Below are 6,000 nucleotides of genomic sequence, written 5' to 3'. Positions count from 1 at the left end.
CATCGGTGTATATATATCCCTGAGGAAGAGCACTGGTCATCTCGAAACGTTGGAATTTTTTCAATAAAAACATTTTTTCTTTTGCATCAAGCCCCTGTGTGTGCAGCACTCTTTCTATTATATTTTTGTTTTTGACCTGCACCAAGGGCATTTGGACTTTTATATGGTGTGCTCCTCTCTCTGTAATATAAATATATATATATATATAACTGGTTTTTACAAAGTTCTAAAAATATAGTTGGACCCATAGTAATATTTAGGGACAGTAAATTTAATTTACAATTAAATTGATACACATTAATATGAAAATCGCTAGGAACGTCAGTATTACTAAAAAGAATATTTTTTCCCTGCAGAAAAGTCCCCCCACCCCCATGTCAATGTAATAATGGGCATAGCATTGGTACAGGTACAGTAATCCATAGCAACCAGTGCATGGCTTTCTTTTAAACAGGTGATCAGTAAATATTACCTGCTGATAGGTTGCTTATGGGTAACTAGAGCTGTAGTATGCTTTCCACAGTACATTGGTGTGGGTTTTTTGGGGGGTTTTTTTTGTATCTTGGTAGAAATCTATTCCAGAGATTTGTAGCATTAGATAGTGTGACAACCAAAGATTGCTATTAGCTAAGGGGGTTTTAACTGGATATAAACTTATCGATGGGGAAGAGGTTTTGACAAATAGGCTGTGATGTCTAGAATTACCTTTGCAAATTTAATAAAGTTTTTACTGGCATCTTCGCAGTGTGTCTGTTTGCAATTCTTCTGGTATGGTTCTTTGTTTTAAGGACACTGTCAGATGGGGACTATTTCTATTCCCTCATAAGGTGAGTACAGAGATCCAACTAAACACAGGTATATATTCCTTTTCCTCTGTAATAGTAAAACAGTACCTTGCACTTGAGGTGACTAAGCTGCATGAACCCACATTGGTGGCAAAACTTTCTTACTGGGTTTATTTAATGTGTAACTGATTTGTAGCAGACAAATCACAAAAAGTTCCCTTATCTGGAAAACCAGGGCTGTGGAGTCAGAAGCAATTTTGGGTAAGACTAAGGGCTCTGGCACACGGGGGAGATTAGTCGCCCGCGACAAAACTCCCTGTTCACGGGCGACTAATCTCCCTGAGTTGCCTACTCCTGCCATCCCACCGGCGAACATGTAAGTCGCCGGCGGGATGGCAGACGCGGCGGCGCGATTTCGCGCAAATCGCCGAAAAAGACTTGCGAGTCTTTTTCGACGATTTCCTGAAATCACCCCGCCGCGTGTGCCATCCCGCCGGCGAATTACATGTTCGCTGGCGGGTCATGGCAACTCGGGGAGATTAGTCGCACGTGAACAGGGAGTTTAGTCTGACAAAACTCCCTGTTCACGGGCGACTAATCTCCCTGAGTTGCCTACCCCTGCCATCCCACCGGCGAACATGTAAGTCGCCGGCGGGATGGCAGACGCGGCGGCGCGATTTCGCGCAAATCGCCGAAAAAGACTTGCGAGTCTTTTTCGACGATTTCCTGAAATCGCCCCGCCGCGTGTGCCATCCCGCCGGCGAATTACATGTTCGCTGGCGGGTCATGGCAACTCGGGGAGATTAGTCGCACGTGAACAGGGAGTTTAGTCTGACAAAACTCCCTGTTCGCGGGAGATTAATCTCCTCGCGAGGCTTTTTCGGCGATTTGCGCTAAATCGTGCCGCCGCGTGCGACTTACATTTTCGCTGGTGGGATGGCTGGGGAAGGCAACTCGGGGAGATTAGTCGCCCGCGAACAGGGAGTTTTGTCGCGGGCGACTAATCTCCCCGTGTGCCAGAGCCCTAAAGCCCAGTGTTTAGTTGTTTAATTATTGTGAAGTCCAGCTAAGCTATTATTACCTTATTTTTTCCTTTTTGTCTTTTGTTTAAACTTAAGGTTTAAGGAATGTTTGTGTTCCTTTAATAAATAAAATAAAAAGCCACAATGACTTTAGGAGGCTATACACCTTACAATTACAATCTTTCTGATAAGGGAATATTAATTACTTTTATATTCGGAGAAGTTGGAGGTACCATAAACTGAGGAGTCAGTTGGAGTCAAAAGATTTATGTACTGACTTTACAGCCCTGTTAAAGCATTCCAGGTACTTAAAATAAGACTTTCATGAGGAAAAAGCTTTACTTCAGAATAAACGTAGAAGGTTTTTGAGAATATGAAGTAAAGTATTATGACTATACTATACTATGACTATAAAGTCAATTATATACATAAATAATGGGTATATTTATCAATGATTGATTTTTTTCTTAGATCTCAACTTAAAAAAAAAAAAAAACCTTACTGCCATAGGTTGTAATTTTTTAATATTTAGCACATTTTTTACGTGAGTTTGCACCAGGAACATTTGGCTCTAGAAAACTTGGAACCTCACAACTCTAGAAAAGTGTTCTTGGGCATCTTGACATGAGGGAGTGTGAGAACACTAATAAAAAAATCACAGGATACAAAAGTATGGTTTCCCACTGTTGCGTCTCAATTTTTGGTAAATTGTTAAAGAGCTTACCGTATATACTCGAGTATAAGCCGATCCGAATATAAGCCGAGGTACCTAATTTTACCTAAGAAAACTGGAAAAACTTATTGACTCGAGTATAAGCCTAGGGTGGGAAATGCAGCGGCTACTGCTAAGTTTCAATAATCAAATTATTTCATAAAAGGACACTCACAAGTGCTTACATGACTACCATATTAATAAACACAAGGTATGGGCAGGAAAATGAGGCGCATCCAACATAAGATAACCATATGCAAGGTTGTACAGGTTAATATCGCATTTAATTTTACATAAATATTGAAATTGTGATGTGTAAATGTGTTATTTAATTCTTATATAGTTCTGTATAGTGTTTGGGGTGAGTGATGTAGAATTACAAGTTTAAGAAAGATAAGATCATGTGTACTAGGAAACAGTAATTTCTGACTCTTATTTCTAATCCAATCCTTTCCAAATATAAAATTAAATTATAATTAAACCGGTCACTTCTGTTTAATAAAATAGTTAATTACAGGGATACAGTAATCACATACAATAACCCTTCCTCATAATCCCACGATATTTTTTTTTTTGGTAAAACCTTATTTTAGTATTATTAGATGTTTAGATCTTACAATTATATGAAGAAATGCTTGTTACACACACACACAATGTAGTGCAGCTCAAACCCCGCCCCCCTTCTGGCGCATCCGTGTCCTACAAGTTTGAGTTTGTAATCTCTGCATTTCTGAACTTCTTCACGCATAATTATTAGTGACACAAAACTCACCCTAGCAGTTCCATGGGACAGTCCTACCGGCTCATGCCCATCCCATGTCGCGACCCGCGCCTCCCCCGTGCGCCGCTCCAGCACACGCACACGTTGCACTGACGCATGCGCAACGTGTGTGTGCGTGCTGGAGCGGCGCACGGGGGAGGCGCGGGTCGCGACATGGGATGGGCATGGGCCGGTAGGACAAGGATGCACCGGGAGGGGGGGGGTTTGAGCTGCGCTACAGTGTGTGTGTGTGTGTGTGTGTGTGTGTGTGTAGCAAGCATTTCTTTATATAATTGTAAGATCTAAACATCTAAGAATGCTAAAATAGGGTTTTAACAAAAAAAAAATATATGTCATGGGATTATGAAGAAGGGGTATGTGATTACTGTATCCCTGTGTGTGTGTGCTGGGGCGGTGCACGGGTGGTGTGCGAGTCACGACAGGACACAAGTATCACTCGAGTATAAGCCGAGGATTCCTTTTTTAGCACATTTTGACTGCTGGAAAACTCGGCTTATACTCGAGTATATACGGTACTTTGTTTCTTTTCTTCCTTTTAAAACAGTAATTCAGTTGCATTGGTCATGTGTCAATAAAGGGATGGACAGAGCTCTAATTCAAGGTCACTTTCATGTTAGTCAAAGCCAGAGCATTTGCCCTTTCTTATTTATTTTTTGATAATGCAACACCCTTCTAGCTTAAATTCTATTTGTTAGGAGTTAGCATTTATCTCATCTTAATTTGTCTACTTTATTTACATATAGTGTAAACATATTGTGTACAATATTATTTTAGATTATTCAAGATTCAAGTAAACGTATGAGATTTCCTTCTGTTAAAGGAATTCTGTCATGATTTTTATGGTATGCTTATTTCTAAATTACACTGTTTACATAGCAAACAATTCATTCCACCATTTAAAATGTTCTTAAACCAACAAATATATTTTTTAGCTGTAATATTGGTGTGTAGGCAGCCATCTCAGTGCATTGTGCCTGATTCTGAAGCCTGTGAACCATCACAGACATAAGATCAAGACCAAAGCGTGTTATACACCAGTGGGACAACACTTCTGCAATCAGGACCACAGGCTTCAGGACATGAAGGTGCTAATTCTAAAGCTGGCCATACACGTGGCGATCTCACGATGTTTCGTACGACCGTCGGTCGCACGAAACATCGTCAGATCCACCACACACCATTCAGGGCTGAATCGGCAGGTAAGGAGGTAGAAACAATAGGATTTCTACCTCCTTCTGCCGATTCAGCTCTGAAGGGAGAATTTTGGTCAGGCGCCTTCTATGGCGCCCGATCAAAATTTTCTAACTTGGCCGATCGGCGAGCCGACCGATTTCAGCAGCTTCCTGCGATATCGGTCGGCTCGCTGACATGCCATACACGCACCGATTATCGTACGAAACGAGGTTTCGTACGATAATATCGGTGCGTGTATGGCCACCTTAAAAGGGAACTTTGGATCTGAACGAGAAAGGAAGATCTATGAATTCAAATGTATGGAGTTATTCAACACATTAAGACAGGGCCTTAATTTGGGGTCAGGTTTCATGTCACACTATCTGATCTGACTGAATCCAGACTCCTGGACTATTTACAACCCACCCTAATAAACCTTAGTTACTTTTACTATCATCACAAGTTATCTCTGTCTATCTGTAACTTCCTAATTTATTGCTTGTGAACACTTCTCTCTGATCTATCAGTATAAATGTTGTGCCATTTCAGTTCTCATATAGCTGCCAATCGGTCCAAGGGACCGATATCGGCAGCTATAGTCGGCCCGTGTATGGGGACCTTTAGAGCTCCGAAAGCTTGCAATGTATTCTTATTGTTAGCCAATATAGGTATCATTTCTACAATACTCTTGTATTTGTGTTTTGTTGTTTTTTTATTATTATTTTAAACCCCATGTACAAAGCCTAACGCGTTTCATGCTTGTCCAGCACTTAATCATAGTCAGTAGCCTGAGGTGTGAACACTGCAGGGGGACAGTTAATCCCAGTACTGATACCATTGGACAACACTGTTCTAGAGCTCTTTACTCCAATGCTTTCTGCAGAATAAATATATTGTTCTAGGTGGCACTAATGTGGCGAATCTATTGGCAGTAAAATGCCAAAATGACTTTCCTTCTCCTTTAAGGATTATAGCCTGCTTTACAAATATTTAGCCCTAAAAAAAGATTTCAACATTTTCCATTCAATCTGAGTTTTTTAAGGTTAAACAATGATCATCTTTCAAGCGTGTAACCTGAAAGTTGGCTAATTTTATGACTAATTAAACTGGAGCTACTGAAAGACAGGAAATCAGGTTGGTTGTTAACCACCTGCAAATATAAGGGTCAGCGGGAAACCAAAACAGTTAACTCATAACTAGTCATTAGTTTAACAAAAGCATTGTTATTTGTTGGTTTGCCACTTGATTGGTATTTACCTGGCTGGTAAAAATAATGTTTAAAGCCATTGTTATTTATAGGGAAAATAAATATAGTAATATAGGAAGGTCAGAATTTTCTTCTAGAAAAGCTGGCAACCTTAGTTATTTCACAAATTGATTTGTCAGTAGCCTTGAGCACCTCATGCAGGTTGTTTGTAATATGTAGGAAAATAATTCTCTGTATTTGTATCATTATTAATGGTACATTCCCATACTCAAAGACAATAGTGTTTTGTTTTGTTTTTTCTTTTAACCCTTTCCACAGCT

The sequence above is a fragment of the Xenopus tropicalis genome, chromosome 3 (assembly GCF_000004195.4).
Source record: "Xenopus tropicalis strain Nigerian chromosome 3, UCB_Xtro_10.0, whole genome shotgun sequence".
Classification (NCBI taxonomy): Eukaryota; Metazoa; Chordata; class Amphibia; order Anura; family Pipidae; genus Xenopus; species Xenopus tropicalis.
The sequence above is the reverse complement of the archived record's forward strand: the minus strand, read 5'-3'. Positions refer to the sequence as shown.